Here is a 16,789-nt window from a genome sequence, read left to right as displayed (position 1 = left end):
AAGGTCAGAGGGCAGAATGTGGCAATAGCAGGACAAGGGTAAGCACTCTAGAAAGAACAACATGAGCAAGTGACAGATGGCCCTAGTGGGGGTGAGGTGGGGGGAGGGGAAGGTGGTGGGAAAAAAGATCGAAAATCGGATAAAAGGTGGGGATAAAACAATGAATAAAAATGAAAATAAATAAAATTTAAAATAAGTAGATAAAAAATAAAAATGAATATTGAAAAAAAAGGATAAAAATGGGGGGGTGGTGTTGGGGATGGTGGAGAGAGCTCATGGTCTGAAGTTGTTGAACTCAATGTTACGTCCGGAAGGCTGTAAAGTGCCTAGTCGGAAGATGAGGTGCTGTTCCTCCAGTTTGCGTTGGGCGTCACTGGAACAACGCAGCAAGAAACTTAACTCCCTTCAAAGCACAGGTCGCACCCTCTGGTTCTGCTCTTGACAAGGGTCAGAGTTCATCATAATCTAGTTGAATCTGGTTGCCCTTTTGCTGGTGCGGCTCACACGGGCGCGAATTGTCTTTTGTTTGTCTCAGGCCTAGCGTTGGCTGGGTGGTCGTGGGCACAGGGGTGCGGGTAATCAGCCTGATTTAGTGCTACTCATGAACAAAACGTCCTCTCTGTTAACATATGACTTGCATAACGCCATTGAAAGAAAACGAAAAACTGTTTTCTACCCCCTCAGGGTGTGGGATTATCATTCTTCATAAAAATGGAGCATTTAAAACTTCTTGAAACAAAGTCACCAAATATCAACTCCTACAATAAATTGTCCCATTGAAGAAAAATTGAACAAATACAGCTGGTGGCATTAACCGCTGCCAAATGATTTAAATAGGAGCGTTCCTGAAAGCCTAATTAATCTTCTGCTCTGTTAAATCCAACACACAGACTATTAATTGGTACTTTCTGCAGTGTGCCACAGGCATAATTTGACATATATTTTGTGGATCACTCCATGCCCAGTTTATAACACACTAATTTAACAGCAGTGGGGCGTGTTATCACAAAATACTGTGCTCCATGATAAGGGAACAGAAAAGAGGGTTGGGGCGTGTAAGAATTCATTTCACCTGGAAGCTGTGCAGAGATGAGCCAAGGGACTTGTGTGCTTTGGGGACTGAACAATGGCAGAAACTGAAGCCCTTGAGAATTCTTTTGCCTTAGAAGAAGGGTAGCTGAGAAGGGGACCTTACAGGAATATGCAAGACATTTAATGGTCTATTCAAGAGAAAAAAAATTGTGGCACTACCTAACAGTGGGTTTGGGGTAAGCTTGGTGAAAGGCTAAATGTCAAGTGGAAAGAAATTCGGAACTTGCATTAGAATGGAAGCTTTCATTTATATATCAGCCTCAGGATGTCCCAAAACACTTTACAGCCAATGAATTATTCATCTTTCTGCATCGAGATTCTTTACGAAGATAGTGCTCTCACCAAAGTGGTCCTTTTTTAAAGATCAAACACTGACTATCTTGAGTATTGCTGAAAAGAGAGACATGTTGCGGAAGCTTTCCATCTTGCACTCATCAGGACAAACACAAGAATGTCAAATTTCAAACAATCACAACAATTTATACTGCAGGAGAAAAGGGTGCTTATTGGCTGACAAGTCCTGTGCTATAAATTGCTACAATGAAATAGGTGAGCAGGCCATCTGATTTTAGGTGTTAGTTGAAGGATTAAAGATAACAAGGGCACTGGGAGAACTCCCCTCTTCTGAATTTCTTCCCTCTTCATTGAATAGTGGCTTGCGATCTTTTACAACCACCTGAGAGGGCAATGGATCCTTGGTTTAATGCTTCATCCAAAAGACGACATTTCAGGCTGTGTAGTGCTCTCCCAGTACTGCATGAGGCGTCAGCCTAGATTTTTTTTGCTCTGAAGTGGGACTTTAACCCAAAGTATTCTGCCAGCTGAGGCAAGTGTGGTACCACTGAACTATGGCTGACAACTCTGTGCATTTGATGGGGAAACTAGAGACTTTTAAGTCATTCAACGGTCAGTTGAATTTATCTGGGACTATAGGATGGAGAGATCTCAGATCATAATGGCATGATACAAGTTAGGTACCTGGTGCTCTTGGCATAATGATACTTGAGATGGGGTTTCCTATTTATCAGTGAGCACTCTATATTGAACAAGACTAGCCATGTTGGAAGTATCATGTGTGAAATCATAACAGAACAGGAATTTCTTGTTGTATACATAGATCATAGTTCATAGAAATTCCAGTACAATAGTGTAGTAATCTGATGTGTAAATATACCTTTAAGACAAGTGTTATAATGCAAGGTCGCATGATCTTGATACCCAATAGCAGAGTAGCGCGGGCTACCTCTGTAGATAAGTCTTGAGCTAGAGTCTGAAGACAGAGTTTTGAGTTGTTAGCGCGCAAGTGTAGCTGCTGAGTTCCTTTTGTAAATAAACAGAATGTATTTCTCCTAAGAACGGTCTACTGATCTTCTCTGTCTTGGTACCAACTCAGTCACCCCCGAAACAAGTGTACAACCCAGATCCTTTCGCCCCAACAAACCAGGGCACTGGGTTCAACAAGCTGGCGGTGAGAGTGAAAAGCGAGAAAAGACACAAAAAAACCGAGGTAAAAAGCAAGAAGGAACGAAGGAAATCAGAAGGACGGAAATCTTCGCACGGCAGTTGTGAATAAAGAAAGATTTCCTTCCTGATCGTCAGAGCAATCCCCTCAGAGCCTGCCACAATTTAGAAGAGTGGAGCCTTTCGATCCAATCTCAGACATCTGCTCTCACTATGTTGAATGCCTCACGTTCTTCTTCCAGGCGAACGACACTACGGAGGAGGAGAAGAGGCGAGCGATCCTTTTGTCTACGTGTAGGAGTAAGGCATACGGATTAATTCGAAATCTGTTGGCGCCCAGTGCCCCAGGCTCGAAAAGTTTTGACGACTTAGTGAACCTTGTAAAGAATCATTACCAGCCCAAGCCATTGGTGACGATGCATTGGTTCAAACTTAACTCAAAGAATAGAGCTGTGCAGGAGACAGTCGTTGGTTATGTGGCAAGGCTGAAGCAATTAACTGAAAATTGCGAGTTTGGTACATCTATCAATGATATGCTCAGAGACTGTTTGGTGCGTGGTATAAACGAAGATGCGATTCAGAAGGGATTACTGTCTGAAACAAATGTAGGTTTTCGGAAGGCATTGGAAATCGGTCTGGCAATGGGAGGTGCAGTCTGAGACTAGAAAGCCATACAGGGGGCGCAAAATGGCGCCGTCCTCCACGTTGGGCGGGGACCCTCAGCCAAAAAAAGCTCCAAAGGGCAGAGCTTTACTCAGTAGCGGGAAGCAGTCACTGCTAGCAGACAAATTAAAAGAGATAACTTAGCAGCAAAAACATGACATAATGGTAACAGAGGTGGAAGCAGACAACCTTGTAATGAACCACTGTTTAAAAAGATCTAATGTTTCTCCTGTCATCGAAATGGACACCTCATGAGGCATTGTAAAGATAGAATCAGGCAGACTTTCAGACAAAAGCAAAAAGCCAATGAGATTAACAGCATTGAAAAGCCTGAAGTAATAGATTCTGATATCTATTCATTATGTAATTTAAAGGTAGGAAGAACAGAACCTATCTATGCAACCGTGAGAGTGAATGAGAGACCTATCAGAATGGAGGCAGATACAGGCGCATCCACAATGGTGAGAGGTGAGCATATTTTTAAATACTTGAATCATGGGGAACGTAAACTAAATTTGGAACAAACTGGTGCCACATTGAAAACTTAAAGGGGAGAAGACATACAAGTCAAGGACATATGTAAAGTCACGGTACACTACAGAGGTCAAACAGTGAAATTACCTTTGATGGTGGTAGCAGGCAAGGGATCTAGTTTCCTCGGATGAAGCTGGCTGAAAGAAATTAAATTGGAATGTTCCGAAATCTTCTAACTGAGAACTAATTGGCTGTCAGAGGTATTACAAAAATGTGCCTCAGTTTTCAAGGACGAACTCGGAAAAATTGAGGGGCTACGAGCAATGATTCATGTAGATCCAGAGGCAACACCAAGATTCATGAGGGCAAGACCAGTACCTGATGGGGCATGGTAGACACTGAACTGGACAGATTAGAAAAAACTGGGAGTGATACAACCAGTGCAGTTTTCAGAGTGGGCAGCACCAGTTATACCCGTTCTCAAATCTGACCGAAGCATTCGAATATATGGGGACTATAAATGAACAGTCAATCAAGTTGCAAAATTGGATAGACACCCCATACCTAAAATTGAAGACTTATACGCTAAACGGGCAGGCGAAACTGCCTATACGAAGTTAGATTTGAGCCATGCCTACCAACAATTGGAATTAGAGAAGGCACCCCACAAGTTTGGCACCATAAATACACACAAGGGATTGTACCAATACACCCACTTACCTTTTGGTATTTCTTCACCTTGCGCCATATTCCAAAGAACCATGGAAAGTTTAGTACAGGGACTGCCCCACACTGTAGTTTATTTGGATGATATTCTTGTGACTGGACTCACTGAAAAGGAACACTTGATGAACTTGAAAGAAGTTTTGAAACGTTTTGCGCAGGTTGGAGTGAGGTTGAAAAAAGAAAAGTGCACATTCCAAGCAAAAGAGATAACTTACCTAGGTCACAAAAGGTGGATTCCCAAGGCCTACATCCAGTTGAAGAAAAAGTGAAAGCCACTAGAGAAGCCCCAGCGCCAGGGGGCTCACTTTTAAATACCTGAATCATGTTTTCTTGTATTCTCAGCACCAGAGAATACATCCGAACTGAAATCATTCTTGGGGATGATCAATTACTATGGACGCTCCTTGCCTAATATGTCTACAGAACTGGCACCCTTGTATTACTTGCTCAAGAAAAAACAGCGATGGTCTTGGGAAACACCACAAGAAGAAGCTTTTACAAAAGTGAAACAGTTGTTCCAATCATCTACACTTCTAGTACATTTTGACCCCAAAAAAAAAGAGTTGATATTAACGTGTGATGCATCTCGCTATTGAGTGGGAGCAGTGCTTTCCCATCGAATGGATGGTGGATCAGAACGACCTATAGGATATGTATCGAGAACACACAATACAGCAGAAAAAGGGTACTCTCAAACAGAAAAAGGTCTGTCAATCATTTTTGGTGTAAAGCAGTTTCACCAACATGAACATGGTTATCATTTTACTATTATATCAGACCACAAGCCATTTTTAGGATTATTCAGCGAAGACAAGGCTATACCCCCTATAGCATCAGCAAGAGTACAAAGGTGGGCATCGATCTTGGCAGCGTATGAGTATACTTTCATTGATAAACCTGGAAGTCAAATTGCAAAACGCTAGATGCACTCACTCATTTGCCCATGCAAGTAAAAGATGAGGATGTTCCAATTCCTCACGAATTTGTTTTATTATTGAACTTCCTGAACTCATCACCGATATTTGCTGGACAGATTAAAGTTTGGACAATCCGAGACCTAGTCTTATCCAAAGTGCAAAATCAAGTTCTTCATGGTTGGTCAGAAGAACAAGAATCTGGTGAAATGAAACTGTATTTCCAGAGACGATACAAGACAACCAGCCAAGAAGGTATCTTATTTTGGGGAGCACAAGTGATTGTTCCTCCAAGTGTTCGAAAACCATTGTTATCTGAACTTCACAGTTGCACACATCCCGGAATTTCCAAAATTAAGGCACTAGCACGTAGCCTTATGTGGTGGCTGGGAATGGATGGAGAAATAAAGAGCTTAATGAGAAGTTGGATGCAGTGTCAGCAAGTACAAAAATTACCTGCAACAGCTCCGTTACACCCTTGGGAGTGGCCAGGAAGGCCATGGGTGCGATTACACATCGACTATGTGGGACTTTTTATGGGAAAAATGTTTCAACTTATCGTTGATGCTCATTCAAGATGGATGGACATATATGAAGTGAGGTCGCTCACATCTTCTGCTACAATAGGCAAGCCATGACAAAGTTTCACAATCAACGGACTACCTGAAGTGCTAGAATCAGACAATGGAACAGTATTCATGAGTGCTGAATTTAACCGACTTACAAGCCTCAGTGGTATTATTCATGTCAAAACATCGCCATACCACCCTTCTTCAAATGGACTCACTGAGAGAGCAGTTCAGAAATTCAAATCTGATATGAAGAAATTGTCTGGAGTTTCTATAGCAACTAAATTAGCACATTTTCTTTTCCATTATAGGACCACCCCTCATGCGACAACAGGTGTCACACCTGCGGAATTGTTGATGAAGCGCCATCTCCGATCGAGACTGAGCCTGATTATGCCAAACTTGGGGGAGAAGGTGGAAAGACGGGCAGGGAAGTTAGAAAATGGGACGTGATTGTCACAGTCGTGACGGGACATTTAATGTAGAAGAGAAGGTATTTGTGAAAAATTTTAGAAAAGGACCGACGTGGTTGTTTGGTGAAATAAGTACAGTAATGGGACCCCTTTCCTACCAAGTAAAAGTTGAAGATCGAGTCATAAGGAGACATATGGATCATATAAGAAGAGGAGAAACAAAATACCCAGAAATGATTACACCAGTGCTCAAGACTGAATCAACGTCTCCTGTTGAAAGAACTCAACCATGTACAGATGTGTCTGAAGGGCCAACTGTACCTGAAAGAGTCGAAGAAACAGAATTATGGGTACCTATTGAAGAACCAGCTGCTCAGACGACTACAGTAAAGGAGGTTCCAAATCAAACATCAGAAGCTGTAGAGCTGAGACGCTCTACACGCATAAGAAAACCCCCAGAAAGACTGACTTTGTAAATGAATGATCTGTGTAAATAATTTGATATTTAAAAGAAGATTGTGAAATGTATTTCTGAGTAAAGGGGGTGGGATGTAGTAATCTGATGTGTAATGTACCTTTAAGATAAGTGTTGTAATGCAAGATCACATGATCTTGATACCCAAAAGCAGAGTTAGTGCGGACTACCTCTGTAGAGAAGTCTTGAGTTAGAGTCTGAAGAGAGAAGACAGAGTTTTGAGTTGTAAGCACACAAGTGTAGCTGCTGAGTTCCTTCTGTAAATAAACAGAATGTGTTTCTTCTAGGAATGGTCTACTGATCTTCTCTGTCTTGGTACCAACTCGGTCATCCCGAAACAAGCGTGCAACTCAAATCCTTTATCCCAACAAATCAGGGCACTGGACCCAACAGATAGCTAACAATTTAACCATCAAACCTCCATCAGTAAATGCTCTGCATTGGAACGAAGCTCAGGAATGGCATTTCCTCATTCTATCCCCCAAGCCCTTTAAAGCTTCTCATCCATAAGTGTTTATTTGGTCCCCCCAGATAATCAGCAAGTTTACTTGGAGCAGGAAATTCCTGCCTAGAATCGCACTGCCATTTCTGAAGAAGCCAATTTAGCTTTGGGCCAATATTGATGCTGTGACGACTCACTGGGGATAGTGCGCTGGAATATCGAGCCCCACTGCTCCCTGAGCCACAACAAATGGGAAAAGTTTGACTAAACCACCAGATTGCCCCAATTCTACCCAACTGTTTAATTTAGGTTAACTGAATACGAGCACTATATAATTAAACTTAATAAGTAAATAACTGTTTATTAAACAAATTGTCTTTAACTAATGGCAAAAGAAATATGAAGTGCTAATTTCTAACTCTATAACTTAAACCACCCCCTTCTTAAATCTCTGTACACACACACACACGACACATAAGACACACAAAACATGGATTTTAAGTGTGGGATAAAACAGCTCAATAACACCAATCCGGAGTACAGGATTCGATGGGATGATTTTGATCGATGTCTTCCAAATTCCTTTCAGTTCTTGTTGATGACATGAGGTGGTCTTCCAGCACTTTCAATATTTAGTTCACTGCTTGAGCACTTGCTTTTCAATGTCTCAAATGATGATTTGCCCCTTTGCCTCTTGACAGCAATTTTCAGAGAGAGAGAGAGGAGGTTATAGAAATATGAGGAGAAAAAAGCCAGCCAGCTATTATTGTGGAATTACTGGAATCTTCCAAACACAGGAGAAAGAGGTTTTAGGTCTTGTTCCTTTCAGGCTAGGAGTTATTCAGCTGCACTGCCCTCACACAAAACCTGGTCACCTGGTCAGGAGCCAATTAAAACGTTGTTGCCAGGCAGCTCCCTTGGTCCAGGACTCCTTTCCGGCACCATCCTGTCTTTCAAGGCACACTCTGTTCCAGGATTGCAACATTGTATATATCCCTTACACTGTTCCAGTGGACATGGTGGCTGAGGTGGTGGTGGGCGAGCATTTTAGTGATAGCGACCACAACGTGGTACAGTTTAAGTTTGTTATGGACAAAGAAATCGACAAGTTACAAAAAAATGTTTTGGATTGGGGGAGAGTGGATTTTAGTAAAATAAGGCAGGATCTGGCCAAGGTAGACTGGGAACAGCTACTTGTGGGGAAATCTACAGAGGAGCAGTGGGGGGCGTTCAGAAAGGAAATGGGGAGGGTACAGGCTCAACGTGTTCCCTCTAGGGTGATAGGAAGGAGTAACAAGCCCAGAGAACCATGGATGACCAGGGATATTCAGATTACGATGAGAAGAAAATGAGAGGCTTTTAGCAGGTACAAGGGAAGCAGATCAGCAGAGGCATTAGTGGAGTACAGAAAGTGCAGGGTGGAGCTTAAGAAAGCAATTAGGAGAGCAAAGAGGGGATATGAGAAAGCTCTAACTGGTAAAAGTAGGGAAAATCCCAAGGTATTCTATAAATATATCAATGGGAAGAGGATAACCAGGGAAAGTGTAGGGCCCATAAGGGACCAATGGGGCAATCTATGGGTGGAGCCAGAGGACGTCGCTAGAGTGTTGAATAAATACTTCATATCCGTCTTCACCCAAGAGAATGAGGATGAAGGTATGGAACTCGGGGAGAGAGACCGCGAGGTTCTTAAACAAATTGATATAGGGAATGACAAGGTATTGGAGGTGTTGGCAGGCTTAAAAGTGGACAAATCTCCAGGTCCAGATTATTTGTGTCCCAGACTGCTGAGGGAGGCAAGGGAGGAGATCGCAGGGGCTCTGACCCAAATTTTTAATTCCTCTCTGGCCACGGGGGAGGTGCCAGAGGACTGGAGAACAGCTAATGTGGTTCCGCTATTTAAGAAGGGTTGTAGAGATAAGCCAGGGAACTACAGACCACACATGAGTCTCATGTCAGTGGTAGGGAAACCATAGGAGAAAATTCTGAAGGAGAGAATCTATCTCCACTTGGAGAGGCAAGGTTTGATCAGGGTTAGTCAGCATGGCTTTGTCAGAGGGAGGTCATGCCTAACAAATCTGATTGATTTTTTTGAGGAGGTGACCAGGTGTGTAGGTGAGGGTAGTGCAGTTGATGTAGTTTATATGGATTTCAGCAAAGCCTTTGACAAAGTCCCACATGGGAGACTTATAAAGAAGGCAAATGCACATGGGATACATGGTAATTTGATAAGGTGGATTCAAAATTGGCTTAGTTGTAGGAGGCAGAGGGTGATGACAGAAGGATGCTTTAGTGACTGGAAGCCAGTGTCCAGTGGCGTACCACAGGGATCTGTGCTCGGTCCCCTATTATTCTTCATTTATATAAACGACATGGATGACTATGTGGAGGGTAGGATTAGTAAGTTTGCGGATGACACAAAGATTGGCCGGGTGGTTAACAGTGAGGTTGAGTGTCTTGGGCTACAGGAAGATATAGACGGGATGGTCAAATGGGCAGATAAGCGGCAGATGGAATTTAACCCTGAAAAGTGTGAGATGATACACTTTGGAAGGAGTAATTTGATAAGGAAGTATTCAATGAACGGCATGACACTAGGAAGTTCTGAGGAACAAAGGACCTTGGCGTGTGTGTCCATAGATCTCTGAAGGCAGAGGGGCATGTTAGTGGGGTGTGAAGAAGGCATATGGGACACTTGCCTTTATCAATCCAGACATAGATTATAAAAGTAGGGAGGTCATGTTGGAGTTGTATAGAACCTTGGTGAGGCCACAGCTGGAGTACTGTGTGCAGTTCTGGTTGCCACATTATAGGAAGGATATGATTGCACTGGAGGGGGTGCAGAGGAGATTCACCAGGATGTTACCCGGGATGAAACATTTAAGTTACGAAGAGAGGTTGGAAAAACTTGGGTTGTTTTCGTTGGAGCAGAGAAGACTGAGGGGCGACATGATCGAGGTGTACAAGATTATGAGGGGCATGGACAGGGTGGATAGGGAGCAGCTGTTCTCCTTAGTTGAAGGGTCAGTCACAAGGGACATATGTTCAAGGTGAGGGGCAGGAGGTTTAAGGGGATGTGAGGAAAAACCTTTTACCCAGAGGGTGTTGACAGTCTGGGATGCATTGCCTGGGAGGGTGGTGGAGGCGGGTTGCCTCACATCCTTTAAAAAGTACCTGGATGAGCACTTGGCACGTCATAACATTCAAGGCTATGGGCCAAGTGCTGGTAAATGGGATTAGGTAAGTAGGTCAGATGTTTCTCACGTGTCGGTGCAGACTCGATGGGCCGAAGGGCCTCTTCTGCACTGTGTGATTCTGTGATTCTGTGATGTCCTTCAAACTGCAGCCATTGTAATTGTAATTCACAGTCCAAGGGAAAATAAAAGGATATGTTCTTTCCAATGCATTTGAAGGAATGTTAGCAATTCACTGGTGGATTCAACTAGTGGCCCCAGTTGCAATGATAACCTTTGAATTTAAGATTGGACATTCTGCTGGGTGAAATTCACACACTGATGCTTAACCCACTTTCACTACATTTTTAAGAGTTTGTTCATGTGATGTGGGTGTCACTAGCTAGTCCCAGTGATCCCCCTTGTTTAGCATTTGCTGTCTGGAGTCATGTGTAGGCCAACTTATTTCCTTCCCTAAAGAGAATTAGTGAAACAGGTTTTTAATGACAGTCGGCAATGGCTTCATGGTCATCACCGGACTTTTAATTCCAGGTTTGTATTTTATACCATGGTGGGATTATGAACCTGGGCCCCCAGAGCATTGCTTGGCTTGGTCACTGGAGTACTAGTCCAGGGACAATACCACTATGTCACCATCTCCCCCATTGTTACGTGTGCTACATACTCTTAAGCAAGTGTTTTATTTTACGATTAAGAACATAAAATGCTGGAAATACTCAGCAGGTCAGGCAGTGTCTGTGGAGAGTGTTTCAGGGTTGATGCTCTTTCCTCAGGTCTGGGAAAAGTTAGAAACGGAATATGTTCTAAGCAAGTGAAAGGATGGGGCGGGTGTGGGGGGGGCACGGTTGTATAAGGAACCGAGGGGAAGGTCTGTGACAGGGCGGAAGGCAGGAGAGGTTTTAAATGATGAAAGAGTTCGTAGTGCAAGGCTGAAGGGAGGGGTGATGGGATAATTTAAAGAAAGAAAAGGTGTATCTAGAGGAGGTGTGAGTGGCAGGGCGAAAAACGGAAGAGAAAATCTAGGGTAAAGCTAAAACCTGTAAAGAGAAAGGAAACAAAATGGGGGCAGAGATCACGGTCTTAAATTGTGGAACTCAGAGTTTTATTTCAGATCTCCAGCATTTTGCATTTATTTTAAGGTAATTGTCAAAAGAACCAGAGGGGAGATGAGAAGAATTTTTATTTATTTCAGTGAATTGTTGTGATATGGAATGCATTGCCTGAACGGGTAACTTTTAAATGACTTGGATAGAAAAGGCTTGGGGTGCCGTGCGGAGAAGAGTGAAGCTGTGGGGCTAACTGGATAATTTTTGTAATCAACAGATCCCTCATGATTTTTGTTATGACCGAGTGAGAAGGGGTGGACTGGATCCTCTCTATTCAACCTCCTCGCTTGGTCACGGCGAGGGCCTAAGTTTCTTTCAAATCAGAATGTTTATGAGCTGTGAGCAAAGAGGAGCCAGTCAAACGATGTTTTCTTGAATCGAAGAAAGAGCAAATTTATTAACCACTAAAACCTGGGGAAAATAATAAAAACGTGATGTCAAGCATTTGGCCCTCTTACAGTCATCAGGGTCCCCCACCCCCACAACACCCCCTCCGCCACCTCCACGACACACAAACATACACACACACATCTACAAGGCACAAGTCAGGAGTGTGATGGAATACTCTTCACTTGCCTGGATGAGTGCAGCTCCCACAACAATCAAGAAGCTCAACACCTTCTAGGACAAAGCAGCCCACTTGATTGGCACTCCATCCACAAACATTCACTCCCTCCACCACCAACGTACAGTAGCAGCAGTGTGTACCATCTACAAGATGCACTACAGAAACTCACCAAGGCTCCTAAGACAATACCTTCCAAACCCATGACCACTACCATCTAGAAGGACAAGGGCAGCAGATAGATAGGAACACCATCACCCAAAAGTTCCCCTCCAAGCCACTCACCATCCTGACATGGAAACATATCGCCGTTCCTTCACTGTCGCTGGGTCAAAATCCTGGAACTCCCACTCTGTCGACACTGTGGGTGTACCTACACCACAGGGACTGCAGCGATTCAAGAAGGCAGCTCACCACCACCTTCTCAAGGGCAACTAGGGATGTACAATAACTGCTGGCCCAGCCAGTGATGCCCACATCCCGTGAATAAATATATTAAAGACAAACCTCACCTTCATCTTGGAATGTGGCCTTGTATTTTTAAGCGGTTTACTCTGGCCAGGATTTCCCGGTCGGCGAACAGGGGGCGGGGCCCACTCGCCGATGTGTAAAATGACGTGGGATGACATTGGACGGAACTCCCGTCGTCACCCCGCGTCATTTCAATATTCAGGTTGACGGGGGCGCAGCAGAATCAGCTGTGCACCCGCCGACCTGTCACTGGCCAATTGAGGCCATTGACAAAGTAATTAACGTGATTAGTGGACCTGCCCATCCAACCTTAAGGTTGGCGGGCAGGCCGGGAGCCCTGGCGGGCATTAGAAAAAGCATCAAACCTCATCCACGGGCGGGATGAGGTTTCATGTAGGTTTTTAAAAAGTGTAATAAAAGTGTCTTTGAAAGTGATGGACATGTCCCAACCCATGTGACACTGTCACATCAGGGGACATGTCAGGGAAATTTTTTTTTCTATTTTTAAGATTTTTTAGTGTGGAGCCGATCTCCCTGAGGCTGCACTTAGCCTCAGGGGGATGAGTGCGCTTTGTCACGCATATGCACGAAAGAGCGCACTCTCGGCTCAGGGAATCCTCCCACCCGCACAGGGAGCGCATAGCGCTTCCTGGCGGAAGTCACGCTGGGCGGGCCTTAATTGGCCCTGCCCACATAAAATGGCGGCGCGCCCCCAATTGGGGGCGCCAATCGGAGGCACGCCTCCGCACACCGACTCTTAAATGTTCCCCCCAACAGGGGTGGGGGGGGGGGGAATTCTGCCCTCTGTCTCAGTTCACATTGCAAAAGCCCTTTGAAAGAAAAAAATTATCTTTTCAAAAATCAAGGTGTATAAGCTCGTGACATTTTGAGCCCCTCTATCAAATCTCCCCTTACCCTTCTCTGCTTTAAGGAGAACAGTCCCAGCTTCTCTATTCTCTCCATTCTTGAATCGTCAATTAATACAAATTCACTGACTGTTTTATTCCATGTGTTATTTCTTACTTAAATGCAAACACATCTTTCCCGTGCTTTTCATCTTCCTGGAACTTTGTGAAAGATGTTATTTGAGCTCTTGACTGCGTGGACCCCTGTTTTAATAATTCAGTGGGTATTATCCATTTTCCTCCTTGAATTCCTCTTCAAATCATTGAGTGCGCACAATATGCTCTGCAGCCTTTGAAATATTCACATCAGCAACCAGAGCTTGTTATCATAGAATTCTCAGAGTAAATAAAGGATATATGGATACCACCTCAACATCCCTTTATCTCTTTCACTTCAGGTAAGCTTCACTTCAAAGGCCTGGCAAAACTGCCAGGAATAAGTTAAGCTTTGCGAATTTTTTTTCAAATGTCAATCCCCGTCCCATCAGGAACAGACACTGAAATGTGATTTTTGCTGTTCTGCCCAGTGAAACTGCAGGCCTGCAGAGTTCTGATGTCCACCAACTAGAGCTCCTGTCTTCTCACAATGACAAACTAAGATAAAGGTCCTTAATAGACACATTTTACATACTACCCAAGGGCAGCAGCATTTCCCTTTCTCTCTCCCATCCCTCGCTGGGCCCTCAGGGGCTCTTGCTAACTAGGCAAGGGAAATGGGAAGCTACGGTACTCTCTGATGTCCCCATCTGCTCCTCAAGCTTGCTTGAATTCCACTTTTGAAATAGGTTGCGGAGATCATGTTGGAGGAATGAATGAAATGGAGAGGTTACCTTTCGACCCCATGGCATGGGGTGGTGGACCATCTTTTCAAAGTAACACAAAGAGCATGAAAGTTTGAGGCTTTGAATTCGCTTAAAAAAGCCAGAAAATAGAAGCTGATATCAATAAATGTGATCGTGAAGCCATCACATTGTCACAAAGTCCCATTTGATTCATTATTTAATCCTTGCTAAAGGAAGGATGTAAATGCATTAGAAACAGTTCAGGGAAGGGTTACTAGCCTAATACCAGGAATGGGTGGGTTGCCTTCTGAGTAAAGGTTGGACAGGTTAGGCTTGTATCCACTGGAGTTTAGAAGAGTAAGAGGTGACTTGATCGCAACCTTTAAGATCCTGAGGGGTGTCTTGACAGGTTGGATGTGGGGAGGATGTTTCCTCTTGTGGGAGAATCAAGAACTAGGGGTCACAGTCTAAAAATAAGGAGTCACTCACTTAAGATAGAGATGAGGAGAAATTTTTTCTCTGAGGGCCGTGAGTCTTTGGAACTCTCTTCCTCAAAAGGCAGTGGAAGCAGAGTCTTTGAATATTTTTAAGGCAGCGCTAGATAGATATTTGATTAACAAGGGGGTGAAAGGTTAACAGGGGTAGGCGGGAGGTTACAATCAGATCAGCCATGATCTTATTGAATGGTGGAGCAGGCTTGAGGGGCCCAGTGGCCTACTCCTGCTCTGAGTTTATATGTTCGTGTGTATATAATGTCCCTTTGGGAAGGAAACCTGCTATACTCACCTGGTGCAGTTTAGTTGTGAAATAAAAACTCTGATCTGAAGCATTGGGCGGAATTAATCCAGCCTGTCACGTTGGGAATCATGGTGGCTGGGCCTACGAATCATGCAGGAGGTTTGCATGTTAGTGTTTCGGTGATGGGAAAATCTCCCATGCATAAACTGAAGGCGGGAAAGGGCTAATGTGCCTAAATCGCCTGTTTGCAGTGGGATGTCATTTAGGCTCATTGATGAGCCATTTGATACAGATTATAGGTGAGCCCACCAGAACTTAATGGTGGCTCAGGGATTTCCAAGCCTTGCATGGTTGCTTGGAACCCCGAGTGAATGTTACTTATGAGCACCATGGGTGGATTTGTCTGACCCTGTTGTTGGTGAGCGTGAGCAGACAATCTGGTGAGAAGGCCAAAAATTGGTTTTAGGCCATTGTGAAACCAGTTTGCGATCGTCCGCTGTACTGTCACTGGCAGGCCGCGATTCCTGATGCCACACTTCGGGAACATAATTTCAATACTTTAGCATCTCATTATAAGCCCTGCTTGCCAGAATCATCCCCCCCCCCCAACGCTGGATCATCCCAGCACGTCGGTGTGATTGCGCGCTGACATGTTTCACAACTGTACATAAGCGACATGCACCCGATGAGCTGCACTTCACTTGGGACTTGGAGGTTTGTTTGCCAACCTTGCTTCAGGCAGCACTCGCTGTCATCAGCGCCAGGATTCACAGGCAGCTCCACATCACTTTTAGGGAGGCTCATGGACAGGTCTCTACCTACCAGACCAGCCATAAGGCCTTTCAATGAATGCAGGGCTAGGTCTTGCTTGGCGAAGGAGGTGAAGTGGCCTCAGGCAAGGGAAGAAGCTGCATGGTGAGGGCTGTACTGGAGAAGGGGGGGTATCCCAAGGTGTGTGTGGGGGCACATGTTGATCTGCGCAAGTGGCTTTAAGATGGTGAGGGCTGTGGAGGCAGCCTCCAGAGGAGATGAGGCCAGATGGAGATGTGAGGGTTTGTGTGAGAGAGTGAGTGGTGATGTTCCTTAGGCTGGCAGTGAGTGAGAGGCCAGTGAATGTATGATGGGCTTGTGAGTGTGTGAGATTGGAGTGATGAGATGGTTGCCTTACCCTGCTGGCACAAATGAGATCATTCATCCTCTTTCTGCACTGGATGGCCGACCTCTTCTGTGCAGTGTTGGCACTGACCAACACTGCCATCGCCTCCCAAGCTGGAGTGGTGAGGTTGCTGGAACTCCTGCGGCCAGAGCGGGGGTAGAGGACATCACGGTGGGGCCTCCGAAAGGCATTCCAATGACGGGTCACTGAACTCTTCTTGGCTTTCAGGGCCGTGTCATCACTGGAGCAGTCCTGGGCTGCAAACATTGAGAACTGTGCGCACGGCCGGAGTTTAGAAATGGCAGCCGGAGTGAGGAAGCAATGAGGTAACGGTGTGGCGGGCAATTCAGAGAGTGCCCACCAGCCAGATGGCGTGTGTCCTGTGGCTGCATAATTAACGAGGTGGGAAGCAGACAATACGGCGCGAAAACCCGCCATTGTGGCCGGCGGGTAAAACGTTTCTCACGCCTGCTATCGAACTTAATGCCAATCTGGGATGATTCCACCCTATGTATTCAATGTTAGAGCCCGAGGTGAAAGGGAAACCATAGATCAATATGGTTTTTATTCCAATATAGTTTTCATTAGCTTTTTATTCCAGGTTTGTTAAATAATTAAATTTAAATTCCTAACTGCTATGGTG

Source organism: Cetorhinus maximus, chromosome 6, assembly GCF_964194155.1.
Source record: "Cetorhinus maximus chromosome 6, sCetMax3.hap1.1, whole genome shotgun sequence".
NCBI classification, from domain to species: domain Eukaryota; kingdom Metazoa; phylum Chordata; class Chondrichthyes; order Lamniformes; family Cetorhinidae; genus Cetorhinus; species Cetorhinus maximus.
Note: the sequence above shows the minus strand (reverse complement) of the source record.